This window comes from Ranitomeya variabilis, chromosome 6 (genome assembly GCF_051348905.1).
Source record: "Ranitomeya variabilis isolate aRanVar5 chromosome 6, aRanVar5.hap1, whole genome shotgun sequence".
NCBI classification, from domain to species: domain Eukaryota; kingdom Metazoa; phylum Chordata; class Amphibia; order Anura; family Dendrobatidae; genus Ranitomeya; species Ranitomeya variabilis.
Genome location: NC_135237.1, coordinates 243,807,033 through 243,832,177, shown reverse-complemented (window position 1 = coordinate 243,832,177; position 25,145 = coordinate 243,807,033). Strand labels below are relative to the sequence as shown.

General features: G+C 42.5%; 1 protein-coding gene across 12 annotated transcripts in view; it reads left to right on the top strand.

Annotated features, from left to right (window-relative positions):
- The window catches only part of LOC143782270 (poly(rC)-binding protein 3-like), a 2,306,623-nt gene that overhangs the window by 2,258,693 nt on the left and 22,785 nt on the right, over window positions 1-25,145 (top strand). The window lies entirely within an intron of this gene.

The window sequence follows — 25,145 nt, the reverse complement described above, 5'->3', positions numbered from 1 at the left end:
GGTCTGTCTGTATACTTTAATCAATGACACAAGACCAGACAGCAAGACAGATTTAATTTGTGAGCTGGAAATTACATTCCCAACTTATTACAAAAATCTGCTTTTGCAAAATAGATATTACATTTAGCTTTACCATTAACAGTGCAGATATGAGAAAATTGGCAGCATAAGGAGGCATGTGATGCTCAACTACATCAACCTTTCAACTAAAAATCCTTTTGATGGCTGCCTGGATTTTCAGGGATATAATTAATGTATAATATTCACATTTCAATGGTCCTAACAATAATAAGTCGAATCTGTAAAATTATAATACAGCGAGCAAACCATTTTCTTCATTTACTTTCAGGTCTGTTTTCATTAATTGATTGCTCATTTGTTAATATAGTAGATACAATACACACAGATTCTGATATAGGATTGCTTTTAGGAGTATGTTTAATATCTATAAGGAATACCTCTAAATTATAGCGATAGGTAAAACCTGTGCCGTAACTAGAGTCTGATGGGCACTCGTGGAAGATTTGGACCTGCCCCATCACACGTTTTGGTCAGATGTATGGGCTCTTATAGCCTTCTAAAGTACAGAGAAGTTACACGCACTCCCCATTATGTAGTAATGTCCCTCATTTTGGGCTCCTTCCTGGTATATATATGCCCCATCTTGAGCCCATCCTAGTATATATGTCCCCCATCCTTGTACATATGTCCCTCATCCTGGTATATATGTCCTCCATGCTGGTATATATGTTCCCCTTCCTGGCCCCATCCTGGTATCTATATCTCACATCCTGATATATATGTCCCTCAACATGGGCCCCATCCTGGTATATATATCGCCCATCCTGAGCCTCATCTTGGTATATATATCCCCTGTCCTGGTATGTATGTTCCCCATCCTGTTATATATATTCCCCATCCTGGTATATATGTCCCCTATTCTGCTGCTGTTAATTCATACAAGAAAAAAAGATTCTACTCACCTTCCATCTGCTCCCGCTCACTGCCATGTGCCTCTACTCACATACACGCCGACATCAGCTGCTGGCCTCTGAGTAGCTGGCAGTATGTATTGCAGCCCAAAGACCTGACAGGTCTCTGCGTCACAATACACTTCTGCTGAACGTGTGTCCAAGGACGCACATTCAGTTGAAGTTTGCGCTGACGTCGGTGGACACATCACCCACACGGGCCTGGTCACAGTCGCAACCTCTGCAACTGCAACCTTTGCGCCCCTGGATAAAACAGTCACTGACTTATGACAACTATTTCACTCCTTAGAGAGTTGAGATGTCATTTGTAAACTAAGGGGCCAATTCAATAAGACTGGTGTTGTATACGCCAATCTTAATGAAGGGGCATTTTGGAGTAGGATTCGCCAAGTTCATTAAGAGGCACACGCCACTTAATAAATTTGGCACATCTTCCTAGTGGCATATGCCTCCATTTGCTTCACAGAAATCTTACTCCAGTCAGTCACAAAGAGCTTATGCAGATGACATTATTATTTCTCCGAGTGTGATCCAACAAAACATCAGATCGCATTTGGACCAATGTTTTCCTCTGGGGCCGTGCATAAGTCTGATATGAATAATCGCTGCATGTCCCGATTGGGAGCAGATGTTTAGATTGCAGTCGACTATGCAAGGCAACAAGTCCATGGAAAGCATTGGACTGCACTCGGATGACACAATGGAGAAGATGGAGACTTTTTTTGTCTATCTTCTCCTCATCTGAGAGAATCAGACTGGAATACGCTGACACTCTTAGCAAATTGTGATCAGAGTTTGATCAGGGTGTTATTTGCATAATCAGCCCAATTCTCTTTAATGAGTGAATCTATGTGAGTGAATCTGCATGAGCCCTAACTTTGATGAATTGGCTTGGTGCCACAACCTCCCACCCAGGCTCCATCCACTTTGGGAGAGCTGTATATAAATAGCATGAAAAAGTAAAACATTTTTTTTTCGATTTTCAAAGTGTTTTACATCAATTTCCTGCCGTAAACACTTTGATGAGTGGTATAACAGTGGTATAACAGAAAAAGCAAGCAAGAAATAGTCATATCAAGGGCAAATTGTGATATTTGTTATCTTTATGAGTGGAAGCTACTACAGTACAATGCAAGAAGAAAGGCTACAGCTTAAATTAAAAGCCATGACTTTGACTACTGTGGCCAGCTCAAGGCCAGATAAAATAATTGCGGAATTTTGGTTGCCTAATAAATACAATGAAGTGTATTATAATGTAGTCTGACAGTTTAATGGGCAACATCAAAATATGTGAAGGATTATAAAAATGGTACAAGTTTTTAATCTACAACATGATGCAGATTTTCTACAGATTTCCTACTTTGCAAATAAATGGATGAAACCCACAGCTAAATTAGCAATGAAATCTGTAATGTAACACATTTTGATTTTGGTACATATTTATAGACTGGTGCAACAGTGCAATGTGCAAACCTGGCCTAAAGCTAAAGTACTGAGAGATTCTGTGGACATTAGGGCATTAGGAAGATTCTGTGGATATTAGGACATTAGGATCCTTCAGAGTTCGGTAAACTGCAATAATGTTGTAGAGACAACCAGGGCAAGCATCTCGCCTCAGTCAGCGGTGTAAGGTGTTTCTCACAGAGGTGGCATAATCCGACTTCAGCAGGAGGATTTTGACGTCCTCTGAGAAATATCAATCAGGGAGTGTCAGTGAGGACAGTACATGGTGATGCTGTGACCGTCACTCAGCGTCATGTTCTGTGCGAACATAAAGGACATCAGACATAGGTCTGCAGAGTGTATACCCATCTAAATCCTTCTCCGGGCCTCCCATGACTCCTTTCATGTACCAGTAGTTTTCCACATAGAGGCAGACAGACTGCATGGTGAGCAGCAATGAGGTGTGGGAGCTGCTGGAGACGGGAAGGAGGTTCTCCCTCCTTTGACTTCCCTAATCCTGCAAACTATTAGCCCAAGGAGCAGGAATGGTGCAGAAAATGCAGGAGCTGAGGAATCTCTTAGCCCGTTAGAAGGGTGGGGCCTACATGAAATACAGAGGGGCCTAGGACCTAATGCTGAGTAGTAGTGTGATAGGTGGCTTCTTATATGTTTGAATATAATGTACTATGTATATAGGGGTGCATTTATGTATCTATCTGTATATACAGTTGAAACCAGAAGTTTACATACAATATATAAAAAGACACATATGGATGTTTTTCTTAATATCTAACATGAAATCAGAATAAACCTTTCCCATTTTAGGTCAATTAGGATTACCATAATTATTAGTATTTGCCAAATGCCAGAATAATGAGAGAGAGTGAGAGTGTATAAAGGCATTTTTATTACTTACTGCAAAGTCAAAAGTTTATATACACTAAGATTACTATGCCTTTAAACAATTCTGGACTGCCCATATGATGATGTCATGTGTTTGGAAGCTTCCAATAGGTTTTTTGGCAACATCTGAGTTAATTAGAGACACAAAAGGTGGATGTCTTTTAATGCACACCTTAAACACACTGCTTCTTTGAGAAGCATCATGTGAAATTCTCAAGAAATCAGGCAAAATATCAGGAAGAGAATTGTGGACTTGCACAAGTCTGGCTCATCTTTGGGTACAATTTCAAGATATCTGAAGGTGCCTCGCACATCTATACAAGCAATTATATGCAAGTACAAACAAGATGAGAATGTCCAACCGTCATACCGCTCAGGAAGGAGACGGGTTCTGTGTCCCATAGATTAGTCCGACATGTACATGTCAACCCAAGGACAAAATCAAAAGACGAAGATGATGGCGAAAGCTGGTAAGATGGTGTCAATATTCACAGTAAAATGAGTACTGTGTCAACATAGGATAAAAGGCCACTCTGCCAGGAAGAAGCCAATACTCCGAAAGAAACATAAAAAAGCCAGATTAATGTTTGCAAATGCACACAGAAACAAAGACCTTAATTTTTGGAGACAAGTCCTGTGGTCTGATGAAACTAAAATTGAACTTTTTAGACATAATGACCATTGTTACATTTGGAGGAAAAAGGGAGAAGATCGAAAGCCTAAGAACACCATCCCAACTGTGAATCACAAGGGTGGCAGCATCATATTGTGGGGTTGTTTTGCTGCAGGATGGACTGGTGCACTTCACAAAATAGATGGCATTATGAGAAAAGATTAGATTATGTGGCAATACTGAAGCAACATCTCAAGACATCAATCAGCAAGTTAAAGCTTGGGTGGAGATGGGTCTTCCAAATGGACAATGACCCGAAGCACACTGGCAAAATGGTAACAAAGTGGCTTAAAGATAACAAAGTCAATGTTTTTGAGTGGCCATCACAAAGCCCTGATCTCAATCCTATTGAAAATTTATGATCTAAGCTGAAAAGCAGGTGCGAGCAAGGCAACCTACAAACCTTGACCAGTTATACCAGGTTTGTCAGGCGGAATGGGCCCAAATTCCAACCAACTATTATGAGAAGCTTGTGGAAGGATATCCCAAACGTTTGATCCAACTCATTCAGTTTAAGGGCAATGGTACCAAATACTAATGAAATGTACGTAAACTTTTGACTTTGCAGTACGTAATAAAACATTCTCTCTCATTATTCAGGCATTTTACAAATATTAATAATTATGGTAATCCTAATTGACTTAAAACATGAACCGTTTATTCTGAATTCATGTCACATATTGAAGAAAACAAACATATGTGCCTTTTTATATAGTTTATGTAAATTTCTGCTTTCAACTATATATATATATATATATATATATATATATATATATATACTGTATATGTGTGCATGTGCATATATATTGTGTCACATATTGAAGAAAACAAACATATGTGTCTTTTTATATAGTATATGTAAATTTCTGCTTTCAACTGTATATATATATATATATATATATATATATATATACTGTATATGTGTGCATGTGCATATATATTGTGTGTATGAGTATATATTGTGTGTCTCTGTGTTGCTGTATATATGTGTGTGTACATAGAAATACAAGAAGTATTGTTTCTCCTTGCGGAGATTGACATGCTAAGCATGCCGAGATGAGGAGACTTAAAGCCGCAATGCTCCTCTGGGAAATGTGCTAATTATGCAAATTGTCTCTTCAGAGAGGAAGAGAACTAGAACTCTAGTGCCACTTATTGTCAATGTCAAGTCAATGTTGACCCTTTAAAGGGAATCTGTCACCGAAAAATTGTATATGAGCTAAGGCCACCGGCATCAGGGGCTTATCTGCAGCATTCTATAATGCTGTAGATAAGCCCCCGATGTATCCTGAAAGATAAGAAAAACACGTTAGATTATACTCACCCAGAGGCGGTCCCTCTGTAGACCAATCCGATGGGCGCTTCCTATCTTTATAGGATGACATCCTCTTCTTGTCTTCCTGCCGCTCTGGCGCAGGTGTACTTTGTCTGCCCTGTTGAGGGCAGAGCAAAGTACTGCAGCGCGCAGGCGCCGGGAAAGGTCAGAGAGGCCCGGCGCCTGCGCACTGCAGTACTTTGCTCTGCCTTCAACAGAGCAGACAAAGTACACCTGCGCCGGAGCCATGGCAGGAAGACAAGAAGAGGACGTCATCGTATGAAGCTAGGAGGCGCCGGACCTGGACCACGACGCCCATCGGACCCGGACCGCAGCGGGACCGCCCATGGGTGAGTATAATATAACTTTTCAGGTTACATCGGGGGCTTATCTACAGCATTACAGAATGCTGTAGATAAGCCCCTGATGCTGGTGGCCTTAGTTCATATACGATTTTTGGGGTGACCGATTCCCTTTAACGAGCCTTGTCACATGATTAGGATAAAAACCAAACCAGAATCTCAATTTGAAGACACTGTGTTTTGGGGTTCTGCCCCTCATCAGTGCAAAGTGGAGATCTAGTTTGACTGTGTGAGAGGTGTCCGACCGATATCCAAGAAGTATTGTTTCTCCTACATAGAAATACACATACAATACCTGCATAAACACATGCACATAGTATATATACATAAATATATATTATATATACACACACACTCAGTGTGTATCTATGTACCCATATTTAGATACACAGTGTGTGTATATGTAAATGAAATGTATATACGGTATATATGTACACTATATGTACGGTATATAAATTATGTTTACTGTGCCAAATTCACTAGCATAGTCCTGGAGATTAGAAACATTTCACTGATGCTATTAGCTTCAAAAATGTGAAACCCAGAGGTTTGCTCCAGCACACTATGTGTTGAGAGGGGTTAATTGGCCATTTGGGGTTTTTGTGGACAACTATAGAGCGGGTGGGGCTATAAACATGAACTGTGGGGCTGATTCCCATGAGGTTGGAGTTGTTAAGGACCTGCTACACCCAGTGACAATAGGGCGGGATTTTAGCTTGTTCTGGGGCGGTATACAAGGGTACCAAGTGGCTCAGACACTGTCAGACACAGACAATTTTTAAAATGAACTTTTGTTCGTGGGAAAACCCCTTTAATGTGACCGGCTTCCTCTGCCTGTAGACACGTCGTGCATCTGCTGCCGGGATTAGCTGAATGATTCAGTGTATAGAATTTGCGCAGGTGCAGTAAATCAGACCGATAGCGGCGGTTACATTAAAACTGCACATGCGCTCGTCCTGTACAAAGATGGTGGTGGTCAGTGAATCATTTGGCTGATCAAGGCAGCGGCATGTTCGCAACGGTGTTCCGCTGGTGGTACCACATAAGAGGCTGCGTATGGCGTATACAGTCTGTGTGTGTGGTGCGTACGGCATATACAGTGTGTGTGTGTGTGTGTGTGTGTGTGTGTGTGTGTGTGTGTGTGTGTGGTGCGACGGTGTTCAGCTGGTGGTACCGCGCAAAAGGCTTTTACCACCAGCAGTTTCCATATTGAGACACCCATCACTTGGGTGTCCCAATATGGCGGTCGGTGAACTTCCACCGCTTGGAATTCTGGGATCCGGACACATCTGGAAGGAAGAAGATGTGAAGACATTGCATGGTAAGTATATATCAATGTATATATGTACATATATATATATATATACACACTGCTCAAAAAATAAAGGGAACACTTAAACAGAATATAACTCCAAGCAAATCAAGCTTCTGTGAAATCAAACTGTCCACTTAGGAAGCAACACTGTTTGACAATCAACTTCACATGCTGTTGTGCAAAAGGAATAGATAACAGATGGAAATTATTGGCAATTATCAAGACACACTCAATAAAGGTGTGGTTCTGCAGGTGGGGACCACAGACCACATCTCAGTACCAATGCTTTCTGGTTGATGTTTTGGTCACTTTTGAATGTTGGTTGTGCTTTCACACTCGTGGTAGCATGAGACGGAGTCTACAACCCACACAAGTGGCTCAGGTAGTGCAGCTCATCCAGGATGGCACATCAATGTGAGCTGTGGCTAGAAGGTTTGCTGTATCTGTCAGCATAGTGTCCAGAGGCTGGAAGCACTGCAAGGAGACAGGCCAAGTACATCAGGAGATGTGGAGGGGCCATAGGAGGGCAACAACCCAGCAGCAGGACAACTACCTCAGCCTTTGTGCAAGGAGGAACAAGAGGAGTTCTGCCAGAGCCCTGCAAAATGACCTCCAGCAGGTCACAAATGTGCATGTGTCTGCACAAACGGTTAGAAACTGACTCCATGAGGATGTTCTGAATGTTTGACGTCCGCAGATGGGGGTTGTGCTCAGAGCCCAACACCGTGCAGGACGCTTGGCATTTGCCACAGAACACCAGGATAGGCAAATTTGCCACTGGCACCCTGTGCTCTTCACAGATGAAAGCAGGTTCAAACTGAGCACATGTGACAGACGTGACAGAGTCTGGAGACGCCATGGAGAGTGATCTGCTGCCTGCAACATCCTGGCAGTGGGTCAGTAATGGTGTGGGGTGGCATTTCTTTGGAGGGCTGCACAGCCCTCCATGTGCTTACCAGAGGTAGCCTGACTGCCATTAGGTAACGAGATGAGATCCTCAGACCCCTTGTGAGACCATATGCTGGTGCAGTTGGCCCTGGGTTCCTCTTAATGCAGGGCAATGCCAGACCTCATGTGGCTGGAGTGTGTCAGCTGTTCCTGCAAGATGAAGGTATTGAAGCTATGGACTGGCCCACCCATTCCCCAGACCGGAATCCGATTGAACACATCTGGGACATCATGTCTCGCTCCATCCACCATCATGTCTCGCTCCATGTCACGTTGCACCACAGACTGTCCAGGAGTTGGTGGATGCTTTAGTCCAGGTCTGGGAGGAGATCCCTCAGGAGACCATCCGCCGCCTTATCCGGAGCATGCCCAGATGTTGTAGGGAGGTCATACATGCACTTGGAGACCACACACACTACTGAGCATCATTTCCTTGTCTTGAGGCATTTCCACTGAAGTTGGATCAGCCTCTATCTTCAATTTCCACTTTGATTTTGAGCATTATTCTAACTCCAGATCTCCGTGGGATATTAGTTGTGATTTAAGTTGATCATTTTTAGGTTTTATTGTTCTCAACACATTCCACTATGTAATGAATAAAGATTTACAACTAGAATATTTCATTTAGTGATATATAGGATGTGGGATTTTATTGTTCCCCTTATTTTATATATATATATATATATATATTATACATACACACACACACTGTATACACCGTATGCACAACACACACACAAACACACACTGTATATGCCATACGCACCACACACACAGTATACACCGTACGCACCACATACATACACACTGTATACGCCGTACGCAGCCTCTTGCATGGTACCACCAGAGGAACACATCGCGAACATGCCGCCTCCGGGAATCAGCCGAATGTTTCACTGACCGCCGCCATCTTTGTGCAGGAGGAGCGCATGAGCAGTTTTAATGTGACCACCGCTATCTGTCTGCACAAAGATGGCGGCAGTCTGATTTACTGCAGTGAATCATTCGGCTGATCCTGGCAGCAGATGCGCGACGTGTCCACAGGCAGAGGAAGCCGGTTTCTATATACAGCTCTGGCAAAAATTAGGAGACCACTGCAAAATGTCAGTTTGTCTGATTTTTCTCTTTATAGGTATATTTTTGAGTAAAATGTAAATTGTTCTTTTATTCTTTAAACTTCTGACAACATGTCTCCGAATTTCCAAGCAATGTTTTGTGGAATAACCATGATTTTTAATCACAGCTTTCATGCATCTTGGCATGCTTTCTACTAGTCTTTCACACTGCTTCTGGCACAAAAATTTAAGCAGTTCTTTATGTGATGGCTTATAACTATGCATTATCCTCTTGATTACATTATAGAGGTTTTCAATGGGGTTCAGGTCTGGAGAATTTGATGTGGTGGTCTCTTAATTTTTGCCAGAGCTGTATGTAGAGACAGACAGGGGACAGAGGACTCCATTTTTAGTTTCACCCCAGGCAGCAAGGGAAGCTATAATGTTAGTACGGGAGACAACTGGATACAGATGTAGATACTTTTTTCTGTACTCGGGTATTTCTTGGTCTCCTTAATCCGAAGTGAAATACTATAATAAATTGTACTGTTCATTTAGGCATAGGACAAAAACTTAACATTCTCATTGTTTGAACTCTGACTGTTTATCACTAATCCCTCAATTATTTATTTTCCCACTGGTTTGATATTTAATAAAGTATTGTTGAGTCCTTATCAGTCCCCGGCTTACTAATATAGGAATCCAAGTAATGACACGCAGCACAAGAGTTGTGTGATCATATGCAGGGATCGCCCAGGAGCGCATCTGGCCCCCCTGGTCTCTCACCCCTCTTTTTATATGGCAAAGAGATAAGCATTACAGACATGCGTACAAGGGCTCATATTCTCTAACAAAGAGTATCTATTCTACTGATAACGTTCACTTCTGGAATGCAGGTTACAATATGGCAAAGGAATGCGTCCATAAAAGGAAATGTCTACCTTGCTCAAGTTTCTTCATATAAAGCCAGACGTCTCTGAATAGGAAGACAAAATGGATTCTTCAATCTGATCTCCACAATTCCCCCCTTTGACATATTCCTTTTATGATCTATCACAAATCCCCTTTAACATATCCATATTTTAGATTACCACAGGGCCAAAGACAAAGCCTTTATTTTTGGTATTACACATGTACACGCTTGTATTCAATAAGAGAATCAAATCTACTATCAATTCTTCCGTTTAACTCTCACAACCTTTTCTTTGTTTTGCAATAAGTATACTAAAATATAAAAACAAAAATTAGTACGGTAATATTAATTAGAATCACTAGAGGATAACATAAGAATAAAGAAGAAAATTTATACTCTTGCATCTATTACACAAAATTTATCTGTGCATACTGAGATACCCTTGAGCACAATCTGGAATAGTACGTATATGACTACAATAATCATAACTATATGTATTATGCTCTGCATGATCCCAGCAACCCACCCACCAATCCCTCTGAACCAGTTGGCTGGGTTGAGAAAAGAGAAAGTATCAGACCACCAGCTATCCTTATTCTGGTCATTGTCTTTATCATACTGATCTCTGAGTCGTTGTACATCCTTTAATTTAAATGTCATACTCATAGTACTATTCGGGTCTATATAATGACAGCAGGTGGGTCCGATGATTTGACACATACCCCCTTGTGAGGCAGTTAGATAATCCAATACCAGGGTATGTTGGTTGACGACTATTATAAGCTGATTCTGTACAGCTATACTAGTGTTTAGTATATCCAATATATCCCAGATCTGATCATCTAAATAATCCGTGGCTCTAACTAATTTATCCCACATTTGTGTTAACATAGGATAAATAAAAATAGAACTGACAATTTTATTGGCTATACCCATTTGCACTATGTGTGGTCTCCCTGAGGGACGTGGTGAGTTATCTGCAGCTCTTTTATACAGTGTGTGCTTGGGCACGGCTTGCATATTCACTTGTTTATTCGAAATTATGAAAGTAGCCGGGGTTAGGCGTCCTAATGTACAAGTACCCTTTATACCTACGGGAAGCCATTTATATGCTCCTTCTCCGCATATCCAAAATGTACCTTCAGGCAGATCCCATAGTGCTGAGTGCTGCAATACCAATCTGTGAGCCAAATCCACAAATCTAGATACATTCTGAAGCATACACCAAGAGGGTTTTTGTCCCAAGGGGCTACAGTACCCGGCTTCGGGATTCCCACATAAAGGCATTCCTCTGATATACTCATCGGATTTATTACAAACCAGGTTCCCCAGTTTGCTTGTACAACTGTTTGCATCACCTTGGGGGAACAACGCAGAATGTTCCCATTTTCTATTATGTATGTACCTTTCCAACATTGTAGGTTTGAAAGCATAAGAAGAGTCGGTGGTTGTACTGAAACTGAGCTGTAGATTTTCAGTGGGGACCTGTCCTAGATCAGTTAATCCAGTCTTATTTCTAGGTACCCATTTTCCTCCCCTGAATGCTAAATATTGTAAGTTGCCTATTCTTCCTGTAAGATTACCCTGCCACCAAGGAAATTCTACCCATCCCACAATTGGTATGGCGATTGTAGTATTCCACAGCCTAGTATTACCAATTTGGTTGTTGGCCAGGTTGTCTGAACAATTAGGCCAAGCGAATATTTCTTCAACTGACACGGGAACTGCTAGAAAAGGTATACTTGTGGCTGATACTGGTGAATGGGTACAGATCCAACAATCTGCTAGGGGTTGTGTATTATTTAACAAGTCATGTACTAATTTTCTATGATGTTGCACGAATCTATTATTCAAAGGGGTTAGAGAATTCAGTCTATCCCATGCCTCCGTTGAGGTTAACACTATTAACATCAATATTCTGAGTTTTATACTGCTCTTTTGCAATGGCTTGCATGTATCCATGATGCCTTTCCTTCGAGCTTGACTGATGTAGGTGTTGTCAACAGGACTTGGAAGGGTCCGTCAAATCTTGGTTCAAGAGCCTTTCTGGTGTGTCTTTTTACATAGACTTGATCACCTGGTTCCAACTTGTGACTTCCTTCAGTGTTGTCAGGATCTGGAAGGGAAGCAAAAACTTGTGCATGCACCTTAGTTAATTGTTTCTGAAGATTTTGCACATAAGAAGTCAATGATTCAATATTTAACACAAGTTGCTGTGGAAAATAACATCCTAAATTGGCAGTCCTGCCAAACAAAATTTCATATGGAGACAGTTTAGTCTTACCCCTTGGGGTATTGCGTATTGAGTAAAGGGCCAGTGGAAGGCATTCTGTCCAAGGCTTTCCTGTTTCAGCCATGGCTTTCTGTATTTTTAATTTTAAAGTTCCATTCATGCGTTCCACCTTACCGGAACTTTGAGGATGGTACGGAGTGTGTAACTGACTTTCAACACCCAACATTTTCAGTACATTTTGAAATATTTCTCCAGTGAAATGAGTACCCCTATCTGACTCGATCACTTCAGGGAGACCGTAACGGGGTATCAGTTCGGCAACTAGCTTTACAGCAGTGTTTTTAGCTGAAGCCTTCCGAACTGGATAGGCCTCTGGCCACCCTGAGAACATGTCCACACACACCAACACATACTCATACCCATTACTTTTTGGCAGCTGGATAAAGTCTATTTGTAATCGCTGAAACGGATAGAGAGGTCGGACGTGGTGCTTCATAGGGGTCTTTGTTGTCTGTCCAGGATTATGTGCCAGGCATATAGCGCATGTTGCACAATAGTCTCTTGCATAGTTGCCAAAACCTGGAGCCAACCAGACTTGCTTTGCCAGTAGTGTCATTGCATTTGCAGACACATGAGTAGGGTGGTGCAGTCCACCAACTACAATCGGATACCAGGCTCTAGGTAGACATATTAGTCCATCTTTCTTCCAAATTCCTGCTTGTTCTTCTGCCCCTTCCTTTTTCCACCTGTCCCTCTCCTCTTCTCCTGCATCTTCCTGTGCTTGTCTCAGTCTATCTTCAGTATTTTCTGTGGGGTTTACAGTATGAACCTGCTGTAAGGGTTTGACCGCTGCTGCCTTGGCTGCTTTGTCAGCCCTATCATTTCCCCTAGATTCCCTAGTGTCGAGTCTCACATGTGCAGCTACCTTAATTACTGCTACTTCTTTTGTTTCTTGTGCAGCCTCTAAGATCTGTTTGATCAGAGAAGCATGTTTTACAGGTTGTCCTGACGCTGTCATGTAACCTCTAGCTCTCCAGATTACTCCAAAATCAAACACAATACCATGTGCATACCTAGAATCAGTGTATATATTAGCTGTCTGATTCTCAGCTATTTTTAGCGCTTCAATCAATGCTGTTAGTTCTGCTTCTTGTGCAGACTGTTTCGGTGGAAGAGGTTCTGCTTTGAGAGTTTCAGATTCTGACACAACTGCATACCCTGTATGGAAGTTACCTGTGTCATCTGCAAACCTACTACCATCTATAAACAGCTCTAAATCTGGATTTTGAAGTGGTGTTTCGGATACATTGGGTAAGCCTACCGTTTCTTGTAAAATGAGCTCTGTACAATCATGTGTGTCTGTAGGGAAAAAATTTGCGTGTGGATCAGTGTCCTTATTCCCCCCTTCAGACTCGAGAGGTAGCAGTGTAGCTAAATTGAGAGTCTGAAGCCTTGCAAATGTGATAGTAGAGGGGAGCAGCAAAGAACACTGTAGCCGCAAATGTCTGGCCATGGAAATGTGTTTTGGCTGGACCTGGTTTAATATCCCATAAACATCATGCGTAGTTTGAACTGTGAGTGGATACTCTAGGACAATTTCTGATGCTTTGTCCAACAATAGCGAGACAGCAACAACCACACGTACACAGGTTGGCGCTGCCCTGGCTACTGGATCTAACCTTGCTGAAAGATATGCAATTGGTCTTTGTTTCCCTGCATGCTTCTGGGTAAGAACTCCTGTAGCATGGGAATCAACTTCTGCAGCCATAAGCTGAAATGGTTTGGTGTAGTCTGGTAGCCCTAACGCTGGAGCTGAAACAAGGGCATCTTTTAATTGTTGGAACGAAATCTGACCTTCTTTTGTCAACAAATAAGGTTCACTTTTTACACAGTCATATAGTGATTGCATTAGTTGACTGGCATGTATAATCCATTGTCTACAATGAGACACTATTCCTAAAAATGCTCGTAGCTGTTTATGATTTCTAGGCTCATTCATCTGTCTTATTGCTTCAGTTCTTTGAGGTGTAAGATGCTTTTTACCTTGAGAAATGCAATGACCTAGAAAGACCACTTTGATCTGACAAACTTGTAGCTTTTGTCTATTCACTTTACACCCTTCTTTTCCTAGAAAACATAGTAAACTCACAGTGGACCTTTCTGCTGTTTCTAGATCTGGGCAGCAAAGTAGTAGGTCATCCACATACTGCAAAATTACTACCTGTGATTCAGGTTCAAACCTTTGAAGAACTGTTTGTAGGGCATTTGAATAAAGAGTAGGGGAGTGTATCATTCCCTGTGGAAGGCGTGTCCACGCCAACTGTTTGCCCTTAAATGTAAATGCAAACAAATGCCAACTATCTTGGTGTAAAGGAACCGAGAAAAATGCATTTGAAAGATCTATTACAGTAAACACTTGAGAACTGGCTGGTATCTGTGATAGTAACGTATGAGGATTGGGTACAACTGGGGTGATAGGATCTAGAACTTTGTTTATTTCTCTTAGATCATGTACCATACGATATTTGGGCATAGAACTCTTATCAAGAGTTCTCTTCTTGACTGGATACAGAGGAGTGTTAGCAGGTGATTGTATCTCTACCAAAACTCCTTTCTCTCTATATCCCTCTATCTGTTTTGTAATCGCTAGTTCCTGCTGGGCACTCACAGGGTATTGTCTGAGCTGTGGGAGAACAGTTCCTGGTTGCACAGATAATTTTACAGGAGAGATATGTAATAATCCCACATCAGTGTCACCCTGTGCCCACAGTGTTTCTGGGACCATTGAGAGGTCTAGATCTATGGTGTACTCTTTTTCTTCAGCATAATCCTCAAAAGCCTGAATTCTGACATATTGTTCTAATGTTTCTGCATCATCAGGGATAGTCAACATAACTGTGCCATCGTCCCTAAAATTGATGTTAGCTTCTAATTTCTTTAGGACATCAGTTCCTAACAAACATGTTGGGGCACCTCTGGCATACAAAAATCTGGATGCAAAACATTTAGGTCCTAATGAGACCTCTAGGGGCACAGTATATGGCAGTGTTCGAATTACCCCATCATAACCCTCAGCAAAAGTTGTTTGTTCTGAAATATCTTCCGGATTCGGAAGAAAATCTTGATTCAAAATTGAGGAAGTTGCACCTGTATCTATCAAAAATGGAATCTCTCTCCCCCCCACATTCACCTGAATCATAGGTCTTCTAGCTGGTAGGGAAGTTTGTAACACATCGAGTCAATCTGAATCTGGTATGGGACCATCTATGATGGTAGATTTCTGCTGGTTGTCCGTTTGGGGAGGGTTATTTCTGGGAACAAATTTGCCTGACTTTATATCTGCCAACTTCTTCCTGCACTCTCTTTGGAAATGACCTGGCTTTTTACAGTAGTGGCAAGGAAAATTGTGTCTCATTCTTCCTCCTGTATTAGCTTGTGCTATTCTAACAGGCTTACGATTCTCTCTCATATCCATGGCTATTCCTAAACATCGTTGTTTCACAATATTTGGTTGTTCAATTGTTCTCCAATCTGGAGTAGAGGATTTAAATTTTTCTCTGATTTTCGGATCTAGCCCCTCTATTAATTGTTTTGTAAAAAGTCTCCTTACTGAAGCATCAGTCAAATCCAATCCTTCATCCCTAAAGCTATTTTCTAGTTCCTGACTATATTCTTCAATACTTTGCCCAAATTTCTGCATAATCACACCTGTAGACCCCCTTTCCCTCTGTTTTCCCCTTCTGCTCTTCCAGATGGTACAAATGATTGGGCTTTTGGATCTAGGTAAGGTGGTGGGATTATATCACAACTTTTTCCCTTTCCCATGATCCATTTGGAAGTGTCTGGATCATACTTCCAATTCTCCTCTTTAGCTGTTTTTGAGACCTCTATCATACAATGTATGATTTCTTCCCACCCATTATCTTTGATAATTCCACCTCGTTCTTTACTCAGTCTTTCCCATTCTGTACTGAACATAAGTGCTTCTGAAATTCCCAATTTTCCTCTCACTCTTCTAATCTGACTTCTGACTGCCTTTCCACATCTTTCCTGTATGATATCTGCTGCTTCCACTTGTCCTAAGACGGTTTTGGTCTGTTTATTTCTCATTTTAGCTATTTCTACCCCAGGTGACGTTTGGACAATCACTGTGGTGATGTCTCGTTGCCTTCTCTCCTAGGGAGCTAAAATATCCTTTCAATATTTGCTATTTCTACCCCAGGTGACGTTTGGACAACCACTTCCTCTGTTGGTGGCGTCTCGTTGCCTTCTCTCCTAGGGAGCTAAAATATTGAAGGGCTTGTCTGCTCCGTTTCTTCTAATATGCAGGACGTACTTAAGTGCTATTATGCACACAGACCCAGCAACACCATACAGATCACAAAACTTTCTGTGTCAGTTAGCATACTTGTCCCAGGCTCATGAAAACCGCGTCCTGGGCTCATTCTATCACACCTTATCCAGGGAATGTAGAAACAAGTTCTATAGGAGAGTCAAGCATGGGCGGAGGTCTCCCAGAAGGACGCAACCACATGACCCAGTTAGGCTGACTTCACCAATAACCTTGTTCTAACAATCGTGGCTTATTGTTCTACGCACTTCTATTCTTCTTTCACAACATGTCACAACCTTCACACTGTTCACACACTGTTCACACACTGTTCACACACTGCCAGGGACTAGACTCATAAATCTATACAATATGGTAACCCGAGTTCTATAGGTATCCACTCACTACTAGACTAACCCAGCATGACACGGCTCATAGAGATCTTTCGGATAATACAGGGCAGATAAAAGAGAACTAATAATGTCTCTTACCTGGCCAGGTTTTTTTCATTTGCCGTCCATTATCCCAGATCTCCGTTGTCCGTATCCGCAGGTAAATCTTGAGTAAATACTCTCACCTCGGGTCCCTGTTCGAGCGCCAGGAAATGTTGAGTCCTTATCAGTCCCCGGCTTACTAATATAGGAATCCAAGTAATGACACGCAGCACAAGAGTTGTGTGATCATATGCAGGGATCGCCCAGGAGCGCATCTGGCCCCCCTGGTCTCTCACCCCTCTTTTTATATGGCAAAGAGATAAGCATTACAGACATGCGTACAAGGGCTCATATTCTCTAACAAAGAGTATCTATTCTACTGATAACGTTCACTTCTGGAATGCAGGTTACAATATGGCAAAGGAATGCGTCCATAAAAGGAAATGTCTACCTTGCTCAAGTTTCTTCATATAAAGCCAGACGTCTCTGAATAGGAAGACAAAATGGATTCTTCAATCTGATCTCCACAGTATAAATTAAAATTTTATTTCATAGAAACCAGCAGCTGAATAGGTTAGGAGTGATCTAACAGTCTGGTTAAACAACAATTCCATTTTAGTTCAAAGCTTTTTTCTTTTGCTCCCTTTGGCCAAGTGCAGACAAGCATACGTTAAATCATCCTATTTTCATCCAAAAAACTCAGACAATTTTCATTCGTATCGTCATCCATGTGCCCGTATTTTATGTCTGCATGGCATCCATATTGCATGTGCATTTTCTAATATACATAACCTAATACAGTTTCCTATATTTAGCATTGTGAATATCCATAAAAATTAGATGCTATGTGGATTATCCATGTTTGACCCAAATTTTTTTTGCATACCCATAAACTGGAATAGGCGAGTCTCATCCAACATACGGAAGAGACTAGTGCATGCTGCAATACTTTTCACCTCAACACTTGACCCATATGGAAGACTCACACTTGAACAGCCTCGTGGTCAGTGTGCTGTCTGTGTTTTACTTGGACAGCACACATGTGTATAATAGACCAGTGGTGGACCCAGACAGATATGGGCCCTGAGCAAGAGCAATATATGGGCCCTTTGAAGTCAAATAGCTCATCATAATGCACAATTTATCCTGCTTTAGCAGTAGAAATGGGCATTCTTACCTTTTGTACTCCTGTGCGGCTGCAATGATAAGACCACCCCTGTAATAGACTAGTTTTAAAACCCACAGTACGCCCTGATCTCCACTCAATAAGATATGAAAACTGCTGGCTGGGGCAACTTTTTCAGTTTAAATGCCGTGTGGAAATACATCATTAATATTTCAAGGGTTTTAGATTTGAGCAAATTTTTTTAAATTTGGTTCCGATTACGATCGGCGGCAAATATTGTATTTACAATATTCGCCAAACAGAGCCAAACTTCAGAAATGAACGACTATGTTTGGAATCGAATGTCAAACATAAATTCAGCAAAGGGTACCAATATGGCACGAATATGGCAAATTTAGATTCGGCGACCGATTCCGAACATATTCGCTCAACTCTAGTTTTAATCACTTTTTGCAACTATATTTATATTTAGTTCATTTTATATGTGAAAAAAATATTTAAATTGAGCTCTCAAGAGAATGCTAAAAACGTTTTACATTTACATATGGCATTGCGGTAGACAATATAAAATCTTTATTACAAAGTTATAGTGCCCAAGCTTTAATTAATGGCAAATGTAATTATCACATTGGATTAATGTACATGGATTAGAGATGAGCAAAAGTATTCAATTTGAGTTGAATTCTCCTTGAATTTTAAAAGAATTAGTGTTCTCCAAAATACAGATTTTTCTTTCATTTCACCCATTCATAGAAGCCAGCTCCGTAGAGTGCCAGTTAAACAGTTAAATAAAAGAAACAATGCTACTAACCTCACTGATCACCTAACGGGCCACCACTGCAGCCTGCCGTCCAGTCCTATATGCCTTTTATTTTCCCTATTCCTCATCGCGCATATCCTCTTCAACCGCTTGACACTAGGGTTGAGCGAAACGGGTCGTTCATTTTCAATAAGTCGCCGACTTTTGGCAAAGTCGGCGTCTCATGAAACCCGACCCGATCCCTGTGTGGGGTCGGCCATGCGGTACGCGATCTAGGCGCGAAAGTCGCGTTTCGTATGACGCGTTTAGCGCCATTTTTGCTGCCAATTAAGGAGCGGTAGAGTGCTGACATAGGTGTTAGGGGGCGTACACAACAACAGGCATTTTTTTTCGCGTGCATTACAGCGATGTGCAAAGTGTAAAATGAGCGTTCTGGGAGCGATATGGAAAATCAGCGTTTAGGGAGAGAGAGAGAGAGAGAGAGAGACAGAGAGAGAGCGATTTAAAAAATAATATTAAAAAAATTTCTTAATTGGGTTTCGTGTTTCGGCCGAAACCCGACTTTTCACGGTGGTCGGCCGATTACACTCGACTCGACTTTTAAGACAGTCGGGTTTCACAAAACCCGACTCGACCCTAAAAAACTAAAGGTCGCTCAACCCTACTTGACACCATTCCAGGACTTCCAGCACAACTAGGCCTCTCTGCACGCTGTGCTGTTATAATGAATGCTGTGACATCATGGTGCACATGCACATTATGTGGGAAGAGGAAAAGAAGAGACATGGAGAGCTGGAAAGCAGCCAGTGGGGGTGGCAGGACTGGTGAGCGGCGAGGTGAGTATTACACTTAGTAACATAGTAACATAGTTAGCAAGGCCAAAAAAATACATTTGTCCATACAGTTCAGCCTATATTGCATCAGAATAAATCCCCATACTGTATATACGTTCTTCTAAAGAACCTAATAACTGTAAAGTACAATATTTTTTATTTATATATTTTTTTTTTTTCACCACTTAGATAAAAAATAACCTAGTCATGTTAGGTGTCTATGAACTCGTAATGACCTGGAGAATCATAATGGTAGGTCAGTTTTAGCATTTAGTGAACCTAGAAAAAAAAGCCAAACAAAAAAACAAGTGTGGGACTGCACTTTTTTTGCAATTTCACCACACTTGGAATTTTTTTCCCGTTTTCTAGTACACGAAATGGTAAAACCAATGATGTCGTTCAAAAGTACAACTCGTCCCGCAAAATATAAGCCCTCACATGGCCAAATTGACGGAAAAATAAAAAAGTTATGGCTCTGGGAAGGAGGGGAGTGAAAAACGAACACGGAAAAACGGAAAATCCCAAGGTCATGAAGGTCATGATTCTGTTTGCCATGGCAGCCGCTGCCTGGCACTGGCTGCTCCAAGTAAGTTTATCATCTTATCTATATAATGCTCTGGAGTCTGGGCAGACCCCAGGGCATAATAAGGGACATTCATTTTGCATCGAACAACTTTGCTAAGAATTTAATTATCTTGCAGTATCCATATTAGAGATGTCCGGATCTGCTGGGATTAAAATTCAGCAAATCCGGACATCTCTAATATGGATGTTTTATAATCCAGTAATCTGTCAAAAATGTATTTTAACCCCTTCCCGACCCATGACGCCACGTAGGCGTCATGAAAACCCGTGCCAATCCGACCCATGACTCCTATGTGGCGTCATGGAATGATCGCGTCGCTACAGAGCGGGTGAAAGGGTTAACTCCGATTTCACCCGTTCTGCAGGGACAGGGGGAGTGGTACTTCAGCCCAGGGGGGGTGGCTTCACCCCCCCGTGGCTATGATCGCTCTGATTGGCTGTTGAAAGTGAAACTGCCAATCAGAGCGATTTGTAATATTTCACCTAAAAAACTGGTGAAATATTACAATCCAGCCATGGCCGATGCTGCAATATCATCGGCCATGGCTGGAAAACCTGAAGTGACCCCCCCCCACCCCACCGATCGCCCCCCCAGTGCTCCGTTATGGGGTCCGGTCCACTCCGTCCTGTGCTCCGCTCCCCCGTCCTCCTGCCCGCTCCCCCCCTGCTCCTATGTCACCCCCCCCGTGCTCCGACGCCCCCCCCCGTGCCCCGATCTCCCCCCCCTTATACTTACCGAGGCTCCCGGTCCCCGTCTGCCTCCATCATGGGCGCCGCCATCTTCCAAAATGGCGGGCGCATGCTCAGTGCGCCCGGCGAATCTGCCGGCCGGCAGATTCATTACAAAGTACATTTTGATCGCTGTGGTAGGTTCTATCACAGCGATCAAAATAAAAAAAATAATAAATAACCCCCCCCCTTTATCACCCCCATAGGTAGGGACAATAATAAAATAAAGAAAATATTTTTTTTTCTTTTTCCACTAGGGTTAGGGTTAGAACTAGGGTTAGAAATAGGGGTAGGGTTAGGGTTAGGGTTAGGGGTAGGGTTAGGGTTACGGGTAGGGTTAGGGTTAGGGGTAGGGTTAGGGTTATGGCATGTGCACACAGTGCGGATTTGGCTGTGGATCCGCAGCGGATTGGCCGTGGATCCGCAGCGGATTGGCCGCGGATCTGCAGCGGATTGGCCGCGGATCCGCAGCGGATTGGCTGCGGATCCGCAGCGGATTGACCGCTGCGAATTCGTAGCAGTTTTCCATCAGGTTTACAGTACCATGTACACCTATGGAAAACCAAATCCGCTGTGCCCATGGTGCGGAAAATTCCGTGCAGAAACGCTGCGTTGTATTTTCCGCAGCATGTCAATTCTTTGTGCGGATTCCGCAGCGTTTTACACCTGTTCCTCAATAGGAATCCGCAGGTGAAATCCACACAAAAAAACACTGGAAATCTGCTGTAAATCCGCAGGTAAAACGCAGTGCCTTTTACCTGCAGATTTTTCAAAAATCGTGCGGAAAAATCTCACACGAATCCGCAACGTGGGCACATAGCCTTAGGGTTAGGGTTGGAATTAGAGTTAGGGTTGGAATTAGGGCTAGGGTTGGAAATAGGGTTAAGATTAGGCTTGTGGTTAGGGTTACGGATAGGGTTAGGGGTGCGTTGGGGTTACAGTTGTGGTTAGGGTTGGGATTAGGGTTAGGGTTGGGATTAGGGTTAGGATTAGGGTTGGAATTAGGGTTACGGGTGTGTTGCGGTTAGGGTTGTGGTTAGGGGTGTGTTGGGGTTAGGGTTGTGATTAGGGTTATGGCTACAGTTGGGATTAGGATTAGGGGTGTGTTGGGGTTAGTGTTGAAGTTAGAATTGAGGGGTTTCCACTGTTTAGGCACATCAGGGGTCTCCAAACGCAACATGGCGCCACCATTGATTCCAGCCAATCTTGCGTTCAAAAAGTCAAATGGTGCTCCCTCCCTTCCAAGCCCCGACGTGCGCCCAAACAGTGGTTTACCCCCACATTTGGGGTACCAGCGTACTCAGGACAAACTGGGCAACAACTTTTGGGGTCCAATTTCTCCTGTTACCCTTGCAAAAATAAAAAATTACTTGCTAAAACATAATTTTTGAGGAAAGAACAATTATTTTTTATTTTCACGGCTCTGCGTTATAAACTTCTGTGAAGCACTTGGGGGTTGAAAGTGGTCACCACACATCTAGATAAGTTCCTTCGGGGGTCTAGTTTCCAAAATGGGGTCACTTGTGGGGTGTTTCTACTGTTTAGGCACATCAGGGGCTCTGCAAATGCAACGTGATGCCCGCAGACCATTCCATCAAAGTCTGCATTTCAAATGTCACTACTTCCCTTCCGAGCCCTGACGTGTGCCCAAACAGTGGTTTACCCCAACATATGGGGTACCAGCACACTCACAACAAACTGGGCAACAAATATTGGGGCCCAATTTCTCCTGTTACCCTTGTGAAAATAAAAAATTGCTTGCTAAAACATCTTTTTTGAGGAAAGAAAAATGATTTTTTATTTTCACGGCTCTGCGTTGTAAACTTCTGTGAAGCACTTGGGGGATGAACGTGCTCATCACACATCTAGATAAGTTCCTTGGGGGGGTCTAGTTTCCAAAATGGGGTCACTTGTGGGGTGTTTCTACTGTTTAGGCACATCAGGGGCTCTGCAAATGCAATGTGACGCCCGCAGACCATTCCATCAAAGTCTGCATTTCAAATGTCACTACTTCCCTTCCGAGCCCTGACGTGTGCCCAAACAGTGGTTTACCCCCACATATGGGGTACCAGCACACTCACAACAAACTGGGCAACAAATATTGGGGCCCAATTTCTCCTGTTACCCTTGTGAAAATAAAAAATTGCTTGCTAAAACATCTTTTTTGAGGAAAGAAAAATGATTTTTTATTTTCACGGCTCTGCGTTGTAAACTTCTGTGAAGCACTTGGGGGTTGAACGTGCTCACCACACATCTAGATAAGTTCCCTTGGGGGTCTAGTTTCCAAAATGGAGTCACTTGTGGGGCGTTCCTTCTGTTTAGGCACATCAGGGGCTCTGCAAACGCAACCTGACGCCCGCAGAGCATTCCATCAAAGTCTGCATTTCAAAACGTCACTACTTCCCTTCTGAACCCCGACGTGTGCCAAAACAGTGGTTTACCCCCACATATGGGGTATCAGCGTACTCAGGAGAAACTGGACAACAACTTTTGGGGTCCAATTTCTCCTGTTACCCTTGGGAAAATAAAAAATTGTGGGCTAAAAAATCATTTTTGAGAAAAGAAAAATTATTTTTTATTTTCATGGCTCTGCGTTATAAACTTCTGTGAAGCACTTGGGGGTTGAACGTGCTCACCACACATCTAGGTTAGTTCCTTGGGAGGTCTAGTTTCCAAAATGGGGTCACTTGTGCGGGAGCTCCAATGTTTAGGCACACAGGGGCTCTCCAAACGCGACATGGTGTCCGCTAATGATTGGAGCTAATTTTCCATTCAAAAAGCCAAATGGCGTGCCTTCCCTTCCGAGCCCTGCCGTGCGCCCAAACAGTGGTTTACCCCCACATATGGGGTATCATCGTACTCAGGACAAACTGGACAACAACATTTGGGGTCCAATTTCTCCTATTACCCTTGGGAAAATAAAAAATTCTGGGCTAAAAATAATTTTTGAGGAAAGAAAAATTATTTTTTATTTTCACGGCTCTGCGTTATAAACTTCTGTGAAGCACCTGGGGGTTATAAGTGCTCACTATGCATCTAGATAAGTTCCTTGGGGGGTCTAGTTTCCAAAATGGGGTCACTTGTAGGGGAGCTCCAATGTTTAGGCACACAGGGGCTCTCCAAACGCGACATGGTGTCCGCTAACGATTGGATCTAATTTTCCATTCAAAAAGTCAAATGGCACACCTCCCCTTCCGAGCCTTGCCGTGCACCCAAACAGTGGTTTACCCCCACATATGAGGTATCGGCGTACTCAGGAGAAATTGCCCAACAAATTTTAGGATCCATTTTATCCTGTTGCCCATGTGAAAATGAAAGAATTGAGGCTAAAAGAAATTTTGTGTGAAAAAAAAGTACTTTTTCATTTTTGCGGATCAATTTGTGAAGCACCTGGGGGTTTAAAGTGCTCACTATGCCTCTAGATAAGTTCCTTGGGGGGTCTAGTTTCCAAAATGGGGTCACTTGTGGAGGAGCTCCAATGTTTAGGCACACAGGGGCATTCCAAAAGCGACATGGTGTCCGCTAACGATGGAGATAATTTTTCATTCAAAAAATCAAATGGCGCTCCTTCCCTTCCGAGCCTTACCATGTGCCCAAACAGTGGTTTACCCCCACATGTGAGGTATCGGTGTACTCAGGAGAAATTGCCCAACAAAATTTAGGATCCATTTTATCCTGTTGCCCATGTGAAAATGAAAAAATTGAGGCTAAAATAATTTTTTGGGGGAAAAAAAGTACTTTTTCACTTTTACGGATCAATTTGTGAAGCACCTGGGGGTTTAAAGTGCTCACTATGCTTCTAGATAAGTTCCTTGGGGGGTCTAGTTTCCAAAATGGGGTCACTTGTGGGGGAGCTCCAATGTTTAGGCACACGGGAGCTCTCCAAACGCGACATGGTGTCCGCTAAAGATTGGAGCCAATTTTTCATTCAAAAAGTCAAATGGCGCTCCTTCCCTTCCGAGCCCTGCCGTGCGCCCAAACAGTGGTTTACCCCCACATATGAGGTATCAACGTACTCAGGACAAATTGGACAACAACGTCCATGGTCCAGTTTCTCCTTTTACCCTTGGGAAAATAAAAAAATTGTTGCTAAAAGATCATTTTTGTGACTAAAAAGTTAAATGTTCATTTTTTACTTCCATGTTGCTTCTGCTGCTGTGAAACACCTGAAGGGTTAATAAACTTCTTGAATGTCT